Raw genomic sequence first — 24,831 nt, 5'->3', positions numbered from 1 at the left:
AAACCATTTTCAGACCCAAGGCTGTGTTCTTTTATGAACAACCTTCCTGGGTGGGGCGGGGCTGCATGCCTGTGGGGGTGGGGCCAGAGACAATAGTGGGTGGAGCAACAGCAGCTTGTGACTCAGGTGGGCTGGTGAGGGGTGGGGTCTGGCGAGAGTCCAAAGGGAAAGATGAAAAGGCCTCCTGAGCCATACTGGACCCATGAGCTGGTCACTTCCTGGCCTGATATGCGGGCTGGGAACAATCAGAGCCACTGAGCTCTGACTTGCAGCATGAAAATATAATAGTGTTTTTAACAGCATAAAAAACACACAAATGAACAGGAAGATACGGTGCACAAGAGAATGGAACATAGCTCTTTCAGAACACTGAACATCTCATTGGAAGGGTGTTAAAGGGCATGGCAAAATTTGGTTACCAGTTGGAAGTTTTATTAATATGCCTACAGCAAATAAGTGCTCCTCCAGCCTCTTTGGAGAGCCTTGATCTTGGCATGTTCAAATATATCAGGTAGGGAAGAGACCCCAGGACACATTTGTGATCTGAGCTTTCTATTTCCAGAGAAATAAAGCAGGGAATGAGGGTGGACAAATCTATCCACTTCAGTTTCTGTCTGTTTCTCATTTTTTCCAGTTGAAAGTTCAGTTCTCCACAGTTCTGCAGCATCCTGGAGATTTTTTTTTTAAATCCTTATGAAAAGTTGTCAGCATTTCAGAGCCATATACACATTTTGGGATGCAGTTTTGGCTAATAGACACACTCCGTCAAACGATGTATTATTATATAATGAAATTTTTGGCTGTTACTTTCAGGGACGTATGTGTTTTAAGGCGCACTTTCCAATAATTAGGCATTTTTATACAAACTGGCTGGAGAACTGCATCACAACATTTGGGGAAGTGCAAAGTTTGATGATTAAGAAGAGTTTGGATTTGATATCCCGCTTTATCACTACCCGAAGGAGTCTCAAAGCGGCTAACATTCTCCTTTCCCTTCCTCCCCCACAACAAACACTCTGTGAGGTGAGTGAGGCTGAGAGACTTCAGAGAAGTGTGACTAGCCCAAGGTCAACCAGCAGCTGCATATGGAGGAGCGGAGACTCAACCCGGTTCACCAGATTACGAGTCTACTGCTCTTAACTACTATGCCACACTGGTGTATGTTTTGCTTTGCACAAGTGTTTGAGAAGTGCAAATCAGGTTGCTTCTCACTAAAACGCAAACAAAATTGAATCTCTCCTTCATCCCTAGAAGCAGACAGGCAATGCCGGTTCAAATATTAGCAAAGCTTTAGCCAACTGCATGCCCTCTAGCACAGCCATGGTGACGGGCTGATGGTAGCTGCAGTCCGAAAGGAGGAGACCCGGTTAGCTCAAAGCCCAACACAGAAGCCAGTGGGGATGACAGGAATGAAGTTTGCAATAGCTGAGGGTGGGGTCATCTTGCACAGCTCTTTCCTTCTGCCCTGTGACTTGCAAAGGTGGAATAAATTATACAAAACAGGCAAAAGTGCAGACTCAATTATGCAAAAGAAGGGCAATGATATGTGTGTGCATAATTCATAGCAGCCTACAAGATCAGGCTTTTCTTGCTGCAGCATTTGAATGGCCCTGACCAGCCTTACCGAGCTGCTGCTCTTCAGGTTTTGCTGGACTGCGAACCCACCATCCCTGGACTTTCGCCATGCTGCGGGGGGGGGGGGGCTGATGGACAGTGAAGCCACAAAACGTCTGAAGGGCACCAGCCTGGGGTCCTGCATTTTAGGGGGGTTGGACTAGATGACCCTGGTGGTGGGTGGCCCCTTCTGCTCCTTGCTTTCGAGGGCACAGCCCCTGTTGTCTGTTTGCCGGTCCTGACTTGGAATCTGCTGCTGCTCACTTAAAATAATAGGCTGCGATCATATGATGCGGCACCTCCTCCTTTTCATGGTCCAGAAAACATCGCTGAGAAGGCCTGTTGTTTGATTCCTCTCCCCTCCCCTTTGCCCCAAGAAACTCACAAGCTACTTTTGGACCGTTTATCTAAAAGCCAAAGATAAAACCCTTTGTGGCCGAGCCTTCCTCATAAATCCTGGCCTGGATTTGGCAGCCTTGGGACGGGATTGCATGTGTGTGTGTGCCTGTGTGCGGCTGACTCCCCGGTTTATGTGATAAACGGCGAGTTGGAGATTGGCTCTTACGGAGTTCTGGAGTGTTTATCTCGCTGGCGAAGTTGTGCAAGGCTTTTCAAGCAGCCACCGAGGGACCATGGATGTGCCAGGCGGCAGAGCCCGGTTGGCAGGCAACTTGGCAGCGAGATCACAGCAGCGCTAATTCTCCCAGGGTGGCTAAGAAGGAGGGACTGTTTAAAGTCCGCGGTCAATCGGTTTTGCAAAAGGAAAAGGGGAGCCAAGAGGAAGCTCGCCTCCCACACACCCTTTGCAGGCTCTGTTTTTATTTTCCCAGCTGTGCAAAGAGCGAACACCTCCAAGGAAGCGAAAACTGGACCCAAGACAAGCCACGTGAGTTTGTTGGGGATGCCTCTGGGAATCCTGTGGTATGAAATCTGTGCCCTTTTCTAAAAAGCGCTAACTTTTCTTCCTTTGCAGGAGGGCTTGGCTTTGTTTTCGGGCAAGTTCCAATGTGTTTGTACCGTTCTCCGCACAGATGGAGCGCAGATGGAATGCAGTCTGTGCAGTTTCCACAGACGGGCCCCGAATGTGTGGATCTGGTGGGGAAGAAGAGGCTGTTGCGGCTGTCCGTGCAAACCCATGAGATGCACGGCGATGCGCGAGCAAGCCTCATCACCCAGACTTGCACGGGGGTGGGGTGGGGGACTAGTTGCAAAATCTGTTGTGCACGGTCTGCAGTTCAGCAGCGGAGCCTTAAGTGCAGCCTCTGACATCTGAAAAACATCCTGGAGAGCTGTTACAGTTCGGTGTAGCCATTTCTGAGCTTGGCTGGCGAATGGTCCGACTTGATCCGACGATCTGACTTGGTACGGTTTACGTGGCACATCACCTGCGGTGCAAAACAATGCACTCACTGGCACGGCTGTGGCATCGGGGTGCGCAGAAGGGTTTGAAGGAGCGGCATGGCCGAACGGAAGGATGCCGGGTTTCAAACTCCTGTGTGCTTGAAGCCTGGTGTGTGCGGTTGCTTGAGAAAGATCGCTATAAGCTACAGCATAACGTGCCTGCTGCCATCAATTTCTAATTTGCTGTGGGCTGTCAGACCTTTGGGTTTCATCTGCAGGGGGCCGGGGTGGGGTGGGGAGACACACTTCCGGTCTTCCGCAATGCTGCAAGTGTGTAGGGAAGTCTGACTGGTGAAATCCAAGAAGCCAGGATGAGGAGAGGATTTTAAGTGTTGGTGATTCTATTTAGAAGCTTGCTTTGCAGAGACAATGGGGATATCCTCTTCCCTGCCCCCCCCTTTAATTCCTGTAGCAGGAGGACTGTGGTGTGGTGGATGCTGGAGGTCACATCTGTTTTGACCTCCTTCCTGTAGAACAAGCAAGGCCGGCTGAGATTTATGCACAGACCTGCTCCTTCCTTGCAAGATCTGAGCCCATCTAGCAGCTCATGTTTAGTAAAGCCTTGCTTCATTTCCTTGTAAATAAGCTCCGTTGCAACACCTGGCCAAACTACGGCTTTCATTTAGGCACATTATATAACGCAGCGCGAAAGCCAGCTAGGTTCTCTTGGGAAGGTGTGTCTTTGTTGCGAGCTTTGAGAGAGGAGTGAGTTTTGGGAAAGACTGCTTGGATTTTGCTGCTGCAAATGAACCCTTTCATAGCATGACCCAGCTTGAAGTCCAAGCTTCTTAAGCCCATGAGCTCAAAGTATGTTAAGCCACGGAGAGCTCCGTGGGAAGAGGCCAGCTCTGAATCCTGGCAAAGTGGGGCGAGGGGGCTTGCTCCTTCCCTGCCACTTAGGGGCTGCTTCCATTACCGCCTATTTCCCTCGTGCTGTGGGCTCCCATGGCTAGTTTTTGAAGTCATATTCATACACCATTAGCCATCTTCCCTATTGATCCTGTAGCTTCTTGACAAATTCTGCTGTGTTGGATGTGTGTTTTTATTTCTCAAGCTAGTTTCAATCAGGCTAGAAAACTGGATGTGGAACAAGTGGTAATGCGGACATTTCCTTCGCACATGCACGGGCGATGCTTCAATGAGTAGGAGTTTTGTGGGGGCAGGGAAACCCCAAAATGGTCATGTGGGGTGTGTGTGAAGACACATCTGTCCCCTCTTGATGTGAACATCACTGTGCAAATGTAGCTTGAGATGCAGCAGGGTGTGTGTGTGTGACCTCACTAATGGACACACGCCCTTTAACCAAAACAAAATAAAAAAATTCCTTCCAGTAGCACCTTAGAGACCAACTAAGTTTGTCATTGGTATAAGCTTTCGTGTGCATGCACACTTCTTCAGATACTTCTTCAAAGGGCCAGCCAGCCCTTAAAAAAACAAACAGCTGGTTAATGGGCACATGTTCCATGCTTCCCACACCACCATGCAGGTGGAATGATGGGGCAAGTTGTTGTTAAAGAGTCAAGAAATCTGAGAACATAAGAAGTTGCCTTCTGCAGAGTCCGCCCATCCAGCTCAGTTTTCTTGACTTTGACTGGCAGTGGGCTCTCTCCAGGATGTTGGTCCGGAGTCAAATCAAATCAAATACCTTTATTGGCAACACAGTATAAAATATTTCAAGTCACTGGGATAATTAAAAGGACAAGGGTGATGCTGCTGAGGGTCATAAGGTCACACTGTGATCGTGTGCACTTAGATATTCTGGTTCACCCTTGGTTAGTCTTTCCCAGCCTCAACTGGGTTGAACCTGGGACTTTATGCATGTGAAGAAGACTGTGACACTGTTAGTCTACCTAGCTCAGGGTTGTCTGTGCAGATTGGCTATATTATTATTATTATTATTATTATTATTATTATTATTATTATTACCCCATCCATTCTGGAAGGCTCCCAACAGAATATTAAAAACATGATAAAACATCAAACAATAAAAACTTCCCTAAACAGGACTGCCTTTAGATGTCTTCTAAAAGTCAGATAGTTGTTTATTTCCTTGACATCTGGTGGGTGGGCGCCACTACCAAGTAGGCCCTCTGTCTGGTTCCCTGTAACCTCAGTTCTTGCAGTGAGGGAACTGCCAGAAGGCCCTTGGAGCTGGACCTCAGTGTCTGGGCAGAACAATGGGGATGAAGTTGCTCCTTCAGGTATACTGGGCCGAGGTCGTTTAGGGCTTTAAAGGTCAGCACCAACACTTTGAATTGTGCTCAGAAACATACTGGGAGCCAATGTATGGTCTTGGCAGCCACTTCCAATCACCAGTCTAACTGCCGCATTCTGGATTAATTGTAGTTTCCGGGTCACCTTCAAAGGTAGCCCCACGTAGAGCGCATTGCAGCAGTCCAAGTGGGAGATAACCAGAGCATGCGCCACTCTGATGAGACAATCTGTGGGCAATGGCTCTTCGGGGTTCCAGGCAGGCAGCTTTTCCAGTTCAACCCTTACCGGAAGGGAGAACTAACATGCATGCACTCCACAAGTGCAGTTCTTCTCCCCCCCATCCCACCATGCAGATGGAATGAAGGGGCAAGACGTTAGGAAACTGGGGGGGAGGTGGCGGGAGAAGGGGAGATGGAGAGAGAGAACACAGTGTGATACAGCAGCAAAAGAAGCTAATGCTATTCTAGGCTACATCAACAGAAGTATAGTGTCCTGATCAAGGGAAGCAATAATCCCGCTCTATTACACCTTGGTTAGACCACACTTGGAATTCTGTGTCCAATTCTGGGCACCACAATTACAGAAGGATCTTGACAAGCTGGGAGTGTGGGCAAAGGAGGGCAACCAATATGATCAAGGGTCTGGAAACCAAGCCTTATGAGGAACCGTTGAGGGAGTCAGGCATATTTAGCCTGACAAAGAGGAGACTGAGAGGAGCTACAACAGCCATCTCCAAATATCTAAAGGGCTGACACATGGAAGATGGAGCAGGCTTGTCTTCTCCTGCTTTGGAGCCTGGAGGGTAGGACCCATACCAATGGATTCCACTTAGATGAAAGGAGCAGACTCCCACGAGAGGTGGTGGACTCTCCTTCCTTGGAAGCAGAGGTTGGGTGGCCTTCTGTCATGGGTGCTTTAGCTGGGATTCCTGCATTGCAAGAGGTTGGATTAGAACAGTGTTTCTCGACCTTTTTTGGGCCACGGCACATTTGTTCTATGAAAAAAAATCCCGCGGCACACCAACTCTGTGCCGCCCTATATTTAGTTTAGTTTGGAGGGGAGACGTAAAGCATGCCACTGAAGAACTTCTGCGCGGTAGCCAGGTGGACCCACCAGGCGCTCTCACCTGGGTTGGGGGGTGGCGAGGGGCCCTCTCCTCCCTATCTTTCCCTTTTCCCTCACCTGGGGGGGGCCTCCCTCCTTTTCCTCTTCTCCTGGGGCGGCTGGGGTGGCGACGGCTGCGGCGACGAGGCAGGGCCGTCGCGTGGTGGGAGGTCCCAGGCTTTGGAGCTCTTCCCGGCCGCAGGCGGGCTCGCTGGGGGGCTTTAGCGGCTTCCCGCTTGATCCGCCGGGCGATTCCGACGCCCACGCGGCTGCCGTGGAGCCCAGGGGTCCGTCGATCCTCCAGCCGGGCGCTTTCGGTGTCGCTCCGGTGGGGTCGCGGGGGGGGGGGCCTCCAGCGGCTCCCCGGTCGATCCGCCGGGCTCACTTGACGCCTGCATACCGGCGGCGGTTCCGGCGGTCCGGAGGCTAGGCTGGCGGCACGGGCACGCTGGTCGCTCTCAGGAGCTTCGCGCTGCCGTGCCGCGCGCCATCTTGCCTCGCCGGAAGTCCGTCAGCAATGCAAAGCGCCCTTTTCCTCGCCGCACGTCGCGGCACACCAGCCGGTGTCTCGTGGCACACTACTGTGCCGCAGAACACCGGTTGAGAAACGCTGGATTAGAAGACCCTCGGGGTCCCTTCCCACCCTGCAATTCTATGAGTCTAGGAGAGTGTCTGTGCGTGTGGAAAGAGAGAAAGAGATTCCAGATGGATGGGTCTGCGTGGTGGGTGGATTATCAGCGCAACGAAAGTGGCTGCTGCGTTTCCACTTCAACCCAGTTTGTCCTGTACATTTTCCTGTCGGGCCCGAAGATTTGTTTTGTTCCACGGTATTTATCTTTCCTAAGACGTTATCTCTCCTTTCATTTCCGGCCCTGGGCAAGAAGCATCTTCATAGGCTGGGGTTGTGGCAGAGAGAGAGAGAGGCCTCGATTGCTGCTGCTTCTTTTTAAAGGAAAAATATGCACCACATTCCAGCCACTTTCCTCCTTTGCTGAGGCTCCTGTAAGACTCAGGGCTGGGTGCTTGCAGTAGGCCCAGGGCCCACCCACACCATCGCAGGTACCGGCAGTTGCTCCCCCAGCCCCACTGGCCTCCGGAGCCTCCTGGCCCTGTTCTTCCTCCCCTTGACCCTTCTGAACAAAAACAAGGTGGGGAGGACATGCAGCTACTGTACATCCTTCCTTTCCCTTTGGGTAGTTTTGTTGATTTGGCACTGGGGGAGAGGGCTGGCGATTGGGCCGGATGGCGTGGAGAGGAGGAGGGGACCCCACAGGGAGTTTTGTGTCCGGCAGTGACCAGGCAGAACCTGCCTCCACCACTGGAGCATGAAGGCAGGCAACCCTCACCCCCCATTTGCCCCCGGCAACGGGTACTTAGAGGTAGAGTGCCTCTTAACGTGGAGGTTCAGTTTCAGTATCGTGGCTGATAAGGGTTAATAGACTTATTACGTCTTTCTTTCTTTTTTTAAGTGATGGGTGAGGAACCTTAGGCCTAAGGTGTTTGTCAAGGCCTTCTAGGCCCTCCGAACTCTCCCCAGGCTACTTCCCTCACTGACTTTGCTTCACACCCTCCTGGGGTGACTTTGCTTGGCCTACAACTCTGAGCCTGCCTTTTGCTTGCCTGGATGGAGGATAGAAAAGTGGTGTGTGTGTGTGTGTGTGTGTGTGTGTGTGTGTGTGTGTGTGTGTGTGTGTGTAAACTAGCCTGCTGTAGAAAGGTGGACAAACTATCCTAGAAGCATAGGAGCCAACTCCTAGGAGCCATGGGAGCCCTCCTAGGAGCCCTTAAAAGTATTTGAGGGAGCCGGACCCCCACAAAGTTGATGGGCATTCCCATTCAAATGGTGTGTATGCACTGTGTCATGTGATCAGTTATGTGGGGTGGGGCTTACCTGCCCCCCCCCCCGCACAATATTTTATTCAAGTTAGCACTCCTGCCCAGGAGCGTGACATGTTCTCCATCAGAGGTAGTACCCCTCCCCTAATACCCTAAATATTGCCAGGAATATCCAAGGCTTCCTTTCACCGACTTGCATCCTTAGTCCCTCTGTCTCATCACTGTCTGGGCTATGCGTTAATTGCAGCCCCTCCCTGGGGATCGGAGGCAAGAGGGTCTTTCCTATCCTTGAAAGCTGTATACAATTACGCATGGTGTGCAGCTGGATCAGCGAAGAGCCCGGGAGATAGCTAGTTTATTTTTTGTCTGTTTGTTTACCTCCCCCACCCCTTTCTTGAATCTGATCCCCAAGGGCAAAGAAATTCAGTTATTAAAAACAACAACATGGATCTTACCAGTAAAAATTCTCTCTGAAAGTAAAGCTTGCAGTCATAGAATCGGACAGTTAGTTATCCTTGGCAATCTATAATGCGAATATACTGCTTTGCATTTCAGAGCCCTGCATTTCATGGTGCGAATGTGGAGGGGTCTGCACACTCAAATCTCCCCCTGAAAAGTCCCAGCTGCAAGTCCTCACAGGGGACGAAGAAGGGCCACTACCTCCGTAATCTTAGCCATCGGTCGTATGATGAACTAATCAGCCAGGCGGGTGATAACCTTGTGAGTTGGATACATCTTGAAAGGGGACTGAAGAAAGCCCTTTAATCTTGGCATCTTGTTGTGGGAGGCAAGGGGGTCCTGTTCCCCCATTTATTTCCTTTCCTTCCAAATATACATGGGTCTGTCGGGCTCCTTGGTTGGATTCCCAGGTATAAAGGTAAAGGGGCCCCTGACCATCAGGTCCAGTCGTGTCCGACTCTGGGGTTGCGGCGCTCATCTCGCTCTATAGGCTGAGGGAGCCGACGTTTGTCTGCAGGCAGCTTCCGGGTCATGTGGCCAGCATGACAAAGCTGCTTCTGGCGAACCAGAGCAGCGCACGGAAACGCCGTTTACCTTCCCGCCGGAGCGGTCCCTATTTATCTACTTGCACTTTGATGTGCTTTCGAACTGCTAGGTGGGCAGGAGCTGGGATCGAGCAACGGGAGCTCACCCCATCACAGGGATTCGAACCGCTGACCTTCTGATCAGCAAGCCCTAGGCTCTGTGGTTTAACCCACAGCGCCACCTGGGTCCTACAGGTATAAAATGCAATAATGGAAGGTCTCTCCGGCACAACAGAGAGAACTCCCAGCGTGGCGGGGGGGGGTTCTGGATTAGCCCTCCCCCAGACGCAGTTGTCCGCTATGTTCATGCAGAAGGTCGCTGGTTCAATCCCTGGCATCTCCAGGTAGGGCTGAGAGAGAGAGAGAGAGACCCCTGCCTGAAAGAATGTTTATTTATTCCTAAAATACCCATATTTCACAAGAAACACTTGCAACGCAAGAAACACTTAGAACCCTGCCAAGTAGGCAAACCATTTCAGGCACCCCATAACAAATAAAACGCAGACGAAAGAACAGGCAATATCTTTTCCCAAAATAAACAATCCCTCCAAAAAAATTAAATTATACTTACCGTATGTTTTATTTGTATACATATAGATAAAATATTGTACTTCTTTTGTAATGATCTTGTCTTTTGGGGGGGGGGAATTAAAATGGACTTTTCTGGTGCCAAGTTGGTGTCAGAGGGTACAGAGGTGCCCACGGACTCCACTTTGGGGACCCTAGCATTAGTATTAATAAAGCCTTTGCAGCTGCTCAGGTCTTTAGGAAAGGGGGAAATTGAAACATCATCTGCCTGTGCAACGCACGAGTGGTCTTTGTGTGATGAATTGCACTTCAGTTTCAGTTGAATATTACACGTGCTTGATTTCGTTGATTTGTAAGCCGCCAACAAATGTGGGGAAGGCTAAAAATACCGAGTCGAAAAATGCATATGTATAATTAAAGTAATTATCTTCTGCACAGTGGGCTCTTCTTCCTCGCTCCCCCAATAAAAACAAGCACCTGCTATTCCTTTGCAAAGAATCTGCAGGTGGTTTGAGGATCCAGGATGCTTATATTGCCCGTTCATAACTGGGCATGGAATTGCAACTCGGGGAAAACATGATTTACTCCACACGCTCAGTGTGAAGCTTGATCAAAGGAAACTGCTGGGATCAGATCATTCGTCTTGTTCTGGGCGTGTCGGGGACAAGGGCTGCCTTCATGAGCTGCTCTAATGCCTTGTTGGCTGCTACAGGGAAACATCTGGCTGGGCGGCAGATTTCGTTGGAGAGAGGCCGATGAATTCATGTTTGTCTTTCTCTCTTAGCAGCCACACGATGAGCCCCCTGTGGGGGATGAGCACCCTCCATCTGTCCGTCTGTCCGAGTCCCGCATCTGGAACTTGAACCGGGAATCTCTCGCAGGTCTTTTCTGCACGGCTGACGCTGGAGAGATCTCAAGAGCAGGAGCCCCTGGACCACTGCTGGAGGTAAGCCGTCGCTATGGCAACGCCAGGGATGTTCGCAGAGCTAGTCTGGCTGTTATGACACAGGGATATGCTTTGACAGAGGGGGTTTTCCTCTCCGCACGGCTGGGAAGAGCAGGTCGGTTTTGTAGCAACCGCGACTGGACCTGATCTGGGCAGAGTCTGGCATTGTGCTTCCGATACAACTGAGCCAAGACAATGGAGATCTGGGTTACGCTGAGCCACCAGGTAACATTTTCCCGTCTGAAAGCCATAATTTCTCATGGAATAATGAGAGGCGTATGAGTGAGAACATGTGTGTCTTTGGTTTGGCGGGAGCTTCCTTGTTGAAAGCATCAGAAGCAGACACAGAGCGTAGAAGCATTGCTCTCTTTCCCCCTTCTTGTTCTGAGTGGGCTTCCCAGCCAGGAAACCCTTTAGAGATGTAAATGGAGTGAGACAGGCGTGGATACCCGGCTTCTTCCGCCTTCGCCGGAGCCCCATAAACGAATGAACCGATTTCACACTGGTTCATTTGCAAGGATCTAATGAGGAAGAATTTAAATGCACGTGCGGCGCATGTCGGGGAGTTTCCCCACACATTACGTTAAGTTGCGATTGTTGCATGAAATTAAGCGTCGGGGGATTTTCCCCTTCCACTGTCTCTCTGCATGATGTTCTGGGTGGATTCCGAAGGAAGCTAGCTTTCCATTTCATGCTTGGGTAGCCGGAGCTGGAATTGTGAGGCAGGGGAATGAAGGATGGGGAGGAGAGGAGCAGGTTTAATTTGATAAAGGCTGGGGCTCCTGCATCTGGTCGGATGTGGGAAAATGAAGACGGAGCTCAGTCTGCAATCTTTCCTCCCGGGAGCATCTCTGTGCTTGCAGGAAGAATCCAGCTCTCTCAACCACATGGTCTGAGATGGTCACGTAAAGCTGTGTGGGGTGTCAGATATGTGGGTCAGAGAGTGGGCACATCTATCTATCTCGATCTAGATCAGGCATCCCCAAACCTGGACCTCCAGATGTTTTGGGACTACAACTCCCATCATCCCTAGCTAACAGGACCAGTGGTCAGGGATGATGGGAGTTGTAGTCCCAAAACATCTGGAGGTCCAGGTTTGGGGATGCCTGATCTAGATATATAATTGTCAAGTACAGTGGTACCTCTACTTATGAATAACTCTACTTATGAATTTTTCTACTTACAAATGGAGCTCCGTCCGCCATCTTGGATGCGGTTTAGATAGGATTTTTTCTACTTACGAATTTTTAGATAGGGTTGCTTCGACTTACGAATTTTTTCTCCCAATGCATTCCTATGGGATTCGACTTACAATTTTTTTCTACTTACAAATGTGCGTTTGGAACGCATTAAATTCGTAAGTAGAGGTACCACTGTACTTCAGTCAGTGGGGGCAGACGATGCGGACTTTTATAGAGGGCAGAATTCATACCAGAGAACCCCGAGATGAAGAGTATGTATGCTGGGGTGGGGGGAAAACAGCACAATCTGCCCCCAGAATTCTTTTATGGAGGGAAGTGCTCTTGGAACAAGGGGAAATCTGGCTGTCTCCTGGTATGCCCCGCGGAGGACCTTAAGGTCCACAAATAACAACATTTTGGAGATCTTGAGCCATAAGGTGGTTAGATCGGTCTCAACTAGGGCCAGGGCCTTTTTAGTACTGGCCCCGACTTGGTAGAATGATCTCTGTCACAGGAGACCAGGGCCCTGTGGGATTTGACATCTTTCCGCAGGGCCTGCAAGACGGAGCTGTTCCGCCTGGCCTTTGGGCTGGACTCAGTCTGACCCCTATGTTTTTCTCCCTATGGTTTTGATTTGGGCTATTTTAAAATGAGGCTGCATTTTAAAATCTTAAATTGTATCTTAACCTGTATCTTAATTAATTTGTTTTTTTCTTTTATGTCTTATTGTAATTTTACTGTGTCAGTCGCCCTGAGCCCGGTTTCGACTGGGGAGGGCAGAGTATAAATAAAAATTTATTATTATTATTATTTATTATGTCCTTTTGACCAGGAAGGAGAGAGAGCCAACCTATCCAATAATCCTCTGGGACATACTCTGTGCTCTTCCTTTGCACAATGCGCCCTGCCCTTGAACTCTATGCGTCCTCAGAGCCCTTTATGGGCTTTGGGCTGATTCATGCAACGGTTTGTGAACCAGGTTCTAAAAGCCTCTTGGTGACTGTAGTGTTGGCTATCAGGATCAGTAATTGCAGGCAGCTGCAGAGAGGTGTTTCCAGCGCTCTCAGTGCCCTGGCAGGAGAAGCCAGGCCTTGCTACATCAGGGAAGGGGTGAGAATGCTAGAGTTGGAAATGGGGCTTCCCACAGGTGGGGAGGGCAGCTGCTACAGGCACTTCCTATCAGGCTGAGACTGGCTCACAAGCTGCTGTGTGTATTGGCAGTTTAAGTGAAGCTAGCAAGGAGCTTCCTCAGGCTTTGCCTGGAGGCTACTCACTTCCACTCCCCTCTTTGCTGGTGGTGGAACTGAAACTTGAAATTAGTCGGTTGGTCAATCGAATCTGGTAGGTTCGTAAGTCTCAAATGTGCCGTGAGCCCTGACGGGTCTGTTTTCATAATGCAAACAGAGATAGATTATGAAGTGAATATTTTCTGTGCTCGCATGGTTGCAGGACGAAGGGCAGATCAACACCATACTTTTAAAGCACATCGAATGCACCTGTAAGGCACATGGCTCCCCCAAAAGAACCCTGGGAACTGTAGTTCCCCCTGCTTGCAGAGCTACATTTCCCAGCATCCTTAACAATCTGCAGTGCCCAGGATTCTTTGGGAGGAACCATGTGCTTTAAATGTGTTTTGGATGCTCAGTTGCTTGCTCCCCTTTAATTTCTAAAGGAAATGAAAACGTCCCGTTTGCATGTGAGGGGGGTTGGTTTCGCTCGAACTATTTGCCAAAGGGAGCCAATCCGTTTGAGCTGTGGCTGCCTGCTAATCTACCGTTGTAAACCTGCAGGCCCCCAGGCCTCTCAATTTGGCCCTTTTCCAGGCCACGCCCTTTCCTCAGGCCACGCCCCTACCAGCCCTGTTCTACCCCATCCTCTTTAGCCTGGCTGGAATGTGCCCTTGAATTGCGGAAGCGTCTCACTTCCCTAAGGCAAAGGCTAGACAGACTTGTATCTAGAAACACCTGACTTTCGTCCAGCTGAATGAATGTAGCCTCTTCTATACAATGGCAAGAGGCACATCCGTAGCTCCACCCACTTTTAGCCTCTTGCCTTGCGCCAAACTGGCGGGTGGCCCCCAGACGGCTGCAGAGGAGGGAATGTGGCCCTCAGGCTGGAAAGCACATGTAACAATAAGCAGTCCGGGAAGGGTTAATCAGGAGATGTGATGCTGCAACGCGAGGGGAGGAAAAGAGCAGCATGTGACACGTGCAGGGTTCGCAGGATGCATTTGGGTAACGCAAGCACGAAGCTCCGAAGATACTTTGAAGCCCTGAAATAGGAGAGGGTTTTCCCTCAAGGCTTATTATGCTGGATTCGTAACTCAGTGAGCAAACGGTGAGGAGGCTGTTTCGCTCATCCCTTCTCATTACAGAGCTGAACGCTCTCGCTCTCTCCTGTGCAGGATCTGCCCATCAGCTGCCTCCCCCCCCCTTCATGGGAGGGGGATGGAGAATATCAGGGGCTTGCCCTCTGCAAGAAGGCCGTCCTTTCTTCTATTATGAATATATTACTATCTATTCTATGGGTATAACAACCAGCATTTGTGCATCGCATTAAACGTGCAGCAGGCTCCTGTCACCCTTACACCAGTTCTGGTATTGCAGTTTTGGTATCCCCATATTCCAGGTGGAAGACTGAGGCATAGTTCCCAGTGCGAGGGAACCTTGTTTGTTTGTAGCAGAGGCAGGGTTGCCAACGTTTTTATTGGCCCTTGTTCCTCTGCCTATAGCAGCAGAAATTAAATAGCTGCTGGCATGCTAAAATCTAGCAATCGGGCCTCTTCCTGGCATGGAGGTTTTCAATGGAGAAAGGCTTCAAACCTGATCAATTGATGCATGCTGACAGCTGCCAAGGGCGCAAAAGGGGAGCCAGATTTTTCTTTTTGCAAGACTTGGCATTTGGACCAGGGGACTCTGAGGTTCGTGGCCACACTATCAAGCCTTTTGAATCGGAACTTGCAGGAATACCCCCCGAAGGCTAAAAATACACTAGTTGAAAACGTTGAGCTGAGCCTTGATAGTTCTCCCTGGGAAGGAGGAATGCCTTTTAACGTCCTTTCCTGTGGCAGGGGCCCAGCCCAAAACAATGGCAAGGGGCTCAAAATGCTGTGCGGCCCTGTTTCTCGGCCAACGGTGCACGGCAGACTGTGAAATCCGGCCGGGGCTAACCTAGTTTTTCCTGCATTACTACAAGGAACTTTCTGTCTTGCTTCTGGGACACGCTCTGCTCCCCGCACCCCGCCAACCTCAGAGCGTTCTCTCCCCCCCCCCCGGCTTCCAGACAATGGGCTCAGCGATTCACATCCTCCTCCATGAGGCCTTCTCAGAGGAAAAGCAGTGGCTGGTGTGGGGCTGAGTTGCTGCCAAAGCTCAGGGCTTTTGGCCTTCATCTGACAAGGAGCACAATGCAAACCCCTCACCCTCTTATGGTGGCCAAGTGACAGAGAAGTCAGGAGTCCGCGCTGTTCTCATCCAGGTGGATGCAAAGTTAGGGATGCTTCTGAAATTCCCTTCATCTGACTTTTGGATTGGATTGGAGAGTTCTGAGTGGCATTAGAAATCCTCCTGTTTATAAAAAATATATATATGTCCAAACCATGCTCAGTCTGCTATCCCTCTCAGTTCATCTGGGACTTTCTCTCCCAATCCTCTGAAAGTGTATGTTGCAATACACAAAACGCTGACTCTGGACAAGGGCCGTAGCTCAATCCGGGAGAGCATGAGACTTTTAATCTCAGGCTTGTGGGTTCGATCCCCACGTTGGGCATTGAGGGGGTTGCACTAGATGACCCTTGTACAGTTCTATGATTCCGTGCAGGAGGTCCTCAGTTCCATCCCCAATGGCATCTCCAAGTAGGGCTTGGAAAGAGTCCCTGTACGAAACCCTGGCACTGCCGGTCAGTGCAGGCACTACTGAACTAGAGGGACCAATGAGCTGAATTGGTAAACAGCTTCCGAACCATCTTGATATGAAGACACTGCAACCGCATCAAAATTTCTTGGGTGCAGTTAAAAAAAAAAAGTTGCAACTGAAAAGTTGTGGCACAGGGTCCAAATCTGGAATGAACTTGTTATGTACTGAGCTGAATCCTAGAACAATAGGATTCAGAATCAGCGGGAGCTACCCAATCCAACTCCAGGTGGAAGTGAATCCGCAACCTGATTGGCCTGCTGGAGCAGCCAATCAGGCGGCTGGCAGAAGTGAATCTGCTACCTGATTGGCCTGTAGGAGCAGCCAATCAGGCTGCAGGCAGAAGTCAATCCACAATATAATTGGCCCACAGGTGTAGCCCTGAAGTAGCCAATCACGCAAGGCCCATTGTGTAAATAATGTATATAAGCAGTTGGTTTTGGGAAAAGAGCGATTCGTCTTCTCTTCTCCTCCTTGATGACTATGAGCTGAATAAAGAGCATGAAATTCACTCTCAACTCCGAGTATATTTCACTGGCGACGAAGGTGGGATCCTGCTGAGCTGACCGCCACCACGCACTGCACCGCAGCACCGCCACCTGCTGCACCGCTGCATCGCACCGTGCATCCAGGCTTCAGCTCCAGGACCCAAGGAACCCAGAATGGCAACCGACAGCAGCTTCTCGCCATTCAAACCAGCATCAGGAGACTGGGAAGGGTACGCCGCCCGTTTCAACTTCCTCCTGCAAGCGAAAGAAGTCACCAACGATGCCATGAAGAGGGCGACATTCTTCAGCGTCTGTGGAGAGGAGACGTTTGAAATCGCCCGGGCTCTCCTTGCACCTAGAGATGTCGCTACCGTCTCTTACAAAACAATAATGGAACGGCTGAAGGAGCACTTCTCACCACAGCCCTCGGTGGTAGCTTGCCGAAATGCCTTCTACGCAAAGCGGCAAGCCCCGGGGGAAACCATAACTGGGTTTGTGACCTCCCTCCGCCAAGCCGCCCGGTTATGCAACTTCTCAGAATTGGAGAACATGCTTCGTGACCGCCTCGTCGGTGGCCTGAGGGACGAGATGTTGCAACGACGCCTCTACGCCAAAAAAGACCTCACGTTCCAGATTGCTCTGGAGGAAGCCCTGGCAACCGAAGCCGCCGAGAGGTCAACGCAAGAGGCACGACCGGCCCCGCCATCCCAACCGAGGGTCTACCACGAAGACCTCACCGACGAATCCGAATCTGACAGGGAGGAAGTACACCGAGTACAGCGGCGCACTCAAGCAGCACACACACCACAGCAGCCTCGACGAGAAGGAGGGAACTGTGCAAGCTGCGGGGAGAACCACGAGAGGAGGACCTGTCGTTTCCGCAACGCAGAGTGCAGGCAGTGCAGAAAATTGGGACACATCGCCCGGGTGTGTCGGGCTCGACTCACCCGTCGACAAGCATCAGATGACCGACCCAGGAGCCCCAGGTCACACGGCACCATGCACCAAGGCAACTCAACGGAGATCACGGACTACCAGGTATTCCAGTTGCCCCATCCCAGCACAGAGAAAATTTATATAGAGGTACAGATAGAGGGAGCCCCATGCCGCATGGAGCTGGACACGGGTTCAACTCTATCCATAATCTCGGCCCGAACATTAAGGGAACTGTGCCCTAATGGGGGTCCCAAACTAAGGCCGGCCCCATTCACCCTCCGGGACTTCCAGAAACGTAAGGTCCCTACTATGGGGGTGGGGACCTTCAGGGTGCAATATCGAGGGCGAAAGCAACAATTGGACTTGCTGGTAGTTAAGGGCCCCTACGTTAGCTTACTGGGACTGGCATGGTTTGGACCTCTGGGGCTAGCCGTTACCGGGGTGAACCGCACTAGCTTACAAGTGGACGTGGACGCCATATGCAAAGAGTTTCCAGGGGTTTTCGATGGGGCATTGGGACGATATACAGGACCCCCCATTGCCCTACAGCTAGACCCCGCTGTACGACCCATCAGACACAAGGCCCGCCGGGTCCCGTTCGCCCTGAAACCCCGCATAGACGAGGAATTGGACCGGCTCGTGGAGCAAGGAGTGCTGGAGCCGGTGCCCAACGCCCCCTGGGAAACTCCAATTGTCACACCCGTCAAGCCTAACGGTTCGGTCCGCATCTGTGCAGACTACAAATGCACCATAAACAAGGCTCTCACGGCCCATGCATACCCAGTGCCAGTGGTCAGCCATGTCCTCGCCACCCTGGCTGGGTCAAAAATCTTTGGCAAACTGGACTTGGCCCAAGCGTATCAACAGTTGCCTGTGGACGAAGCCACAGCAGAGGCTCAGACGATTGTGACGCACAGAGGGGCATTCAGAGTAAAGCGGCTGCAATTTGGCGTTAGCGTGGCACCAGGCATATTCCAGAATCTAATGGACTCTCTCCTTAAAGGGATTCCTGGCGTCACCCCCTTCTTCGATGATGTACTGATCGCCGGGCCCACACCAGAGGAATTTGAGGACCGCCTCCGCTCCGTCCTGCACCGTTTCCAGACGGCGGGCCTCAAGGTGAAGCGGGAAAAGTGTTTACTGGGAGTGCCGCAGGTGGACTTTCTGGGATTTAAGGTGGACGCAGAAGGGGTCCATCCAACCGGTGACAAGGTACGGGCCATTTGTGAGGCCCCAGCGCCCAAGAGCAAGCCCGAACTTCAGTCATTCTTGGGACTATTGAACTTTTACCATGCCTTCCTTCCCCATAAGGCAGCGGTAGCGGAGCCCCTACACAGACTCCTAGATAAAAGGGCCCCTTGGGTGTGGGGCCAGCGACAAAGGGCCGCATTCCAGGCAGTCAAGGACTTGCTCGTCTCGAACTCGGTCTTAGCACACTTCGACGAGAGGCTGCCAGTGGTGCTGGCATGCGACGCCTCTCCCTATGGCATCGGCGCTGTCCTGGGACACCAACTCCCGGATGGAAGAGAGGTGCCGGTGGCATACTTCTCCCAGACGCTTGCTGCAGCCGAACGAAACTACTCACAGATTGACAAGGAGGGTCTGGCAATCGTGAAGGGCGTAAAAAAATTCCATGATTTCTTGTACGGGCGGCCCTTTACCATAGTGACTGACCACAAGCCGTTGCTTGGCCTGTTTGCCCCTGAGAAGCAGACCCCCCAAGTGTTGTCTCCACGTGTCCTCAGGTGGTCAATTTTCCTTGCCGGCTACCAGTATGCACTAATCCACCGCCCTGGGAAGGCGATGGGCCACGCAGACGCCCTCAGCAGGCTACCACTACCAGAAACAGGCCCCGACCCAGCGCCTGCACAAGAGGTTATGACCCTGGAGCTGCTTCCCGACCGACCCATTCAGGCACAAGAAGTTGCGCACCATTCCACAAAAGATAGGGTCATCTCCCGGGTCCTGGACTGGGTGTGGCGAGGATGGCCCAGCAGCAGCCCCGGGCCAGAATTCGCTGGCTACACAAACCGCAAACATGAACTGTCGGCCCACAAGGGGTGCCTGTTATGGGGAAGCAGGGTTGTTGTTCCCCAGCCCCTCCGCAAAAGGGTCCTCACAGCCCTACACGAGACACACCCAGGGGTAGTGAGGATGAAGGCCCTTGCCAGGAGTTATGTGTGGTGGCCGGGGATTGACAGAGAGATAGAGGCCTGGGTCCAACACTGCCAGACCTGCCAAGAATCCCGCCCGGATCCCCCAAGGGCCCCAGTACAGCCCTGGGAGTCCGCCCGACATCCATGGTCACGCTTGCACATGGACTTCGCTGGCCCCTTCCAGGGAAAAACATTCTTCATAGTGGTGGATTCCTACACCAAATGGCTGGAGGTCGCACTGGTACCATCCACTTCTACAGCGGCAGCCATCCGGGTACTACGTAAGCTGTTTGCGACCCACGGGCTCCCTGACACCCTCGTCTCGGACAATGGAACCGCATTCACGTCAGAGGAGTTCCAGACCTTCACAGCGCAGAACGCCATCCGCCACATCCGCTCAGCACCATTCCACCCTGCCACCAATGGCCAAGCGGAGCGCATGGTGCGGACCACCAAGGACAGCCTCCGCCGCATGACACAAGGGGACTGGGAATACCGCCTTGCCACATTTCTTCTAGCACAGCACAGCACCCCAAGCACAACGACGGGCCGGAGCCCAGCTGAATTACTAATGGGCCGGCGCCTTGCAACTAGACTGGACCGACTTCACCCCGACAGAGCTCAGGATGAGGTAGTGGTGGGGAAAGGCAGGAACCCCCGGACATTTGTGGCCCAGGACCCAGTGTATGCAAAGAATTTTGGGGCAGGCCCAGCATGGGTACCCGCCACAGTCACCAAGGTGACCGGTCCCGTGTCGTACGAGGTACTAACGGAAGGGGGGCAATGTTGGCGCCGCCACTGCGACCAGCTACGGCGACGATTCCCAGGAGGAACCCGGGAGGAGAGCGGGACAGAGGGGTCCCAAGGGGACAGCAGGGCAGTGAGGCCTGTAGAGCGAGAGGGGTGGGCAGGGGAAGCAGAAGCAGTAGGCACAGAGGGGCGCCCCGAGGCTGGAAGGACACCGGAACCAGAGCTACAACCTAGTGGTTCAGTGGCGCCAGACCAGACAGCCCCGGCACAGCCAGCAGCCTCGGAACACGAGCCAGAACCAGAACCCCTGACCAAGGAACACCCCAGGCCACAACGCACACGGAGGCGGCCAGCAGACCTTGGGGACTACGAATGCAACTTCCCGGGCAGGACTGGAACTTAGAGGGGAGGGGTGTTATGTACTGAGCTGAATCCTAGAACAATAGGATTCAGAATCAGCGGGAGCTACCCAATCCAACTCCAGGTGGAAGTGAATCCGCAACCTGATTGGCCTGCTGGAGCAGCCAATCAGGCGGCTGGCAGAAGTGAATCTGCTACCTGATTGGCCTGTAGGAGCAGCCAATCAGGCTGCAGGCAGAAGTCAATCCACAATATAATTGGCCCACAGGTGTAGCCCTGAAGTAGCCAATCACGCAAGGCCCATTGTGTAAATAATGTATATAAGCAGTTGGTTTTGGGAAAAGAGCGATTCGTCTTCTCTTCTCCTCCTTGATGACTATGAGCTGAATAAAGAGCATGAAATTCACTCTCAACTCCGAGTATATTTCAGAACTTGAGAAATCATTCTAGTTCAACCAGAATTTGAGAGGCATGGAACGCTGGGCAGATTGAGAAAGGAATGGATTGCAAATTTGCCGATATGCATGTACTGTATATATTCTCATTTGACCAAGGCTGGAGCAGAGAAGAACATTTTTTTCTTTACCCAGACAATTGGAAGCAGTTTGAAATAGGAATGGCTCTTTGTTCATGGTTTGTGCTGGAAGGGTTCCCAAGCTTTATTGCACCCGGAGGCACATTTTGAAATCTAAGGAGCTGGTGTGGGCTGCTTTCCATTTCACGGACAAAAAAAATCTTGTGATACTCAGGACCCTTCCCCCAAATCAAAGCACTATACCCCACCCCCTGCCCCAAATAAAGCACAGACAAAACAGCAAGTAACACCTCCCCCGAAAGATTGCATTTGGTCCCTGGACCGGTTCATTACTAAATGCCCCTCATTTAGGAAGTCCGCATGCAGAAATCTAGCCCTCCAAGTTCCACCTTGGCATCTTCCCTGAAACACTTGTTTTCCGTGTATGGGGAGGAATTCTTTGCATATAGCGTTCCATTAGATGAGACCTTCCCCCTCTTCATTCAGAAGTGGTACAGCTTGCACACAGGTTGAGAACTCCATAAAAATGAGACCCGAGTGAGACGGAGTCATGGTGAATGCCTGACTCTGTAGAGCAGGAGTGAGGGACCTTTGGCCTGCCAGATGAGACCGAACTAAAACTCCCATCAGTCTCCAGCAACATCTGGAGGCCCTTAGGTTCCCCACACCTTCCGTAGAATGTACTAGTGGAAAATAATGGAGATGGAGTTGAGATGGGCAGTGTCAATCCCATCTGTGGAACTCACCTTCAAGAGTTAAAAGAAAGTCCTTCTTCACAAAGCACATAGTTAAACTATGGAACTCCCTCCCACATGAGGCAGTGGTGGCCTTCCTACCTGGATGGCTTCCAAAGAGGATTCCTCAGATTCATGGAGGAGAGGGCTAACGATGGCTCCTAGCCATATGTCTATGCTCTGCCTCCACAGTTGGAGGAAGTAATGCTTCTGAAAACTAGTCACTGGAAGCCACAGGAGGGGAGAAGGCTCTGGGGCTCAGGTCCTGCTTACTGGTTCCCCCTCATATCTTTGGTTGGCCACCGTGAGAACAGGATGCCAGACTAGATGGGCCACTGGCCTTATGTTCTTATTCTCCACTTTCCCCTTGATTTAGCTAACCAGCCAGGCGCAAAAAGCCACAAGAGCGGGTCTCCTCTTAAGTGTTGAGAACCTTTTGAATGTTCGCCAAGGAAGGGATGTTCCCCCCACCCCTGCAGGGGGGGGAAAGGGGGGAAGTATGGCATAATAGCGTCTCATGACAAAATAATTACAGTGTTCGATCAATTCCAGGAGGATCTGCATTGGAGCCAAAACTGAGACGTACGTGAGTGGTGAAGGGCACAGATTAGTTTTAGCCTTGATAAAGTGAGTAGGGTGATCGTCACTCCATTTGGTTTCCTCTACCTGGGAGCAGCTCTATAGGGTCTTTTTTTTTTTCTTTAAAGGCATCCCCCCCATTTGTTCTGTGCGATTCTTTCACCCAGAGGTGCTCATCCTGAGACCTTCTGCATACAAATCCAGGAATCTACAGCTGCACCACGGCTCTCCGCAAAGGGTCCTTATATACTACATATTTCATTCATTCCTTCATTCCCCAGCCACTTTGGGTGGCTCCCAATAGAATATTAAAAACACAACAAAACATCAAACATTAAAAACTTCCCTAAACAGGGCTGCCTTCAGGTGTATTCTAAAAGTCAGATAGTTGTTTATGTCCTTGGCATCTGACGGGAGGGCGTTCCACAGGGCGGGCGCCACTACCGAGAAGGCCCGCTGCCTGGTTCCCTGTAACCTCACTTCTCCCAGTGAGGGAAACCACCAAAAGTCCCTCGGAGCTGGACCTCAGTGTCCAGGCCGAACGATGGGGCTAGAGAGCTTGGGGTGCAGTGGAGTCATTCCAGGCGAGGTTCCAAAAGAGAGCATGAGCCAGTCAACATAACGGCACTTATTCATATTATTTCATAAAATTTATACGCCGCTTAATTACAAGGGGGAAAAAGCCTCAAGCAGGTTTGCCAAAAGAATGAACAGTAAAACTATCAAAAACACAAAAACCCTGCTATTTGAAACACTCAAAAAGTAATTAAAATCCACAATAAGCCTCATTAAAACACCTGTCAACATTCTACGTATCTGAGTAGGCTTGCCTGACCAAAAGCGCTTTCAGCATTCCTCGCCTTTCCTTCCCTTTTTTGGTTTTAGAATTGCCCCCCACCCCACTCTTCCTCCATGATTGATTCAGATCGGTTTAGTTACAGGTAGGTAGCTGTGTTGGTGTGACGTAGTCGAAACAAATAATAATAAATAAATAAATAAATAAACAAATAAATAAATAAATTCCTTCCAGTAGCACCTTAGAGATCAACTAAGTTTGTCATTGGTATGAGCTTTCGTGTGCATGCACGCTTCTTCAGATACCATGCACACGAAAGCTCATACCAATGACAAACTTAGTTGGTCTCTAAGGTGCTACTGGAAGGATTTTATTTTTTTTAAATCAGATCGGTTTGTTAAACATGGATGCCTCTGGGAAGCTCCAGGGCCAACTGGAAGGTGGGCGGAGAGACAGGGGACACTTTTGTGTTCTGGCCCAGAGTCAGCAGGGGCCCCAAAACCTGTACTTTATTTTTAATTATTTTAAAAAGCAAGTTTCTAGTCCTTGGAGAACAAAAGTTATGAAGCAAAATTTTCAGGCGCCACTTGAAGCGATTGCTTTGTGAGGAAGGAGACTGCTGCTGTGTTTTTAGACAATGTGTAAATAATTGACAGATGTAATTAATGCAGGGGGTTGGACTAAATGACCCAGATCCCTTTCAACTCTAAAATTCTATGATTCTGTCGAGAATAGCAGTCTTACACATGCACCAGGAAAACCTCAAAGCAGCTTCAAAATGACCCAGGAAGTCCAGATGATGGAGAAAGGGCTTAATGGTTTGTTTTGGGTCTTCCTTGGCGTCTCTCTCTCTTTCTCTACTATTTCTCTAGATTCAGACAGTGGAGAACAGATTGCCTGGTTCTTTTTGAAGCTTTTTTTTTAAAAAAAAAAATCTTCCCTGGAAATGAAATTGTGGCCTGGAGAACAGAATCCTTGTGACTTGGGCAAAACTGTGTCCACCCAAAACCAAATGGCAGGAGCAAAGTCTTGCTCTTTCTAATTCAGGTTTGATTTCATTCAGTATTTCCATTTAATAATAATAATAATAATAATAATAATAATAATAATAATAATTTATTATTTATACCCTGCCCATCTGGCTGGGTTTCCCCAGCCACTCTGGGCGGCTTCCAACAGAAATATTAAAATACACTAATTTCTTAAAGATTAAAAGCTTCCCTAAACAGGGCTGCCTTCAGATGTCCTCTAAAAGTCTGGTAGTTGTTTTTCTCTTTGACATCTGGTGGGAGGGCGTTCCACAGGACGTGTGCCACTACCGAGAAGGCCCTCTGCCTGGTTCCCTGTAACTTGGCTTCTCACAGCGAGGGAACCGCCAGAAGGCCCTCGGCACTGGACCTCAGTGTCCAGGCAGAGTGATGGAGGTGGAGACGCTCCTTCAGGTATACTGGACCGAGGCCGTTTAGGGCTTTAAAGGTCATACCAACACTTTGAATTTTGCTCTGAAACGTACTGGGAGCCAATGCAGGTCTTTCAAGACCGGTGTTATGTGGTCTCGGCGGCCGCTCCCAGTCACCAGTCTAGCTGCCGCATTCTGGATTAATTGTAGTTTCCGAGTCACTTTCAAAGGTAGCCCCACATAGAGCGCATTGCAGTAGTCCAAGCGAGAGATAACTAGAGCATGCACCACTCTGGCGAGACACATGCATTTTATGCAC

General features: G+C 50.8%; 1 protein-coding gene across 1 annotated transcript in view; it reads left to right on the top strand.

Moving 5' to 3' along the window:
- The first annotated feature begins 2,360 nt into the window (after positions 1-2,360).
- SEMA4A (semaphorin 4A) overlaps positions 2,361-24,831 on the top strand; it is a 72,007-nt gene continuing 49,536 nt past the window's right edge. Inside the window, exons 1-3 of the mRNA XM_060269981.2 lie at positions 2,361-2,500; positions 8,725-8,889; positions 10,528-10,686. The gene's annotated coding sequence lies outside the window, so the exon portion shown is untranslated. The remainder of the gene's footprint in view (positions 2,501-8,724; positions 8,890-10,527; positions 10,687-24,831) is intronic.

Source organism: Zootoca vivipara, chromosome 16, assembly GCF_965207765.1.
Source record: "Zootoca vivipara chromosome 16, rZooViv2.hap1.1, whole genome shotgun sequence".
In the NCBI taxonomy this organism is placed as follows: Eukaryota; Metazoa; Chordata; class Lepidosauria; order Squamata; family Lacertidae; genus Zootoca; species Zootoca vivipara.
The sequence above is the reverse complement of the archived record's forward strand: the minus strand, read 5'-3'. Positions and strand labels throughout refer to the sequence as shown.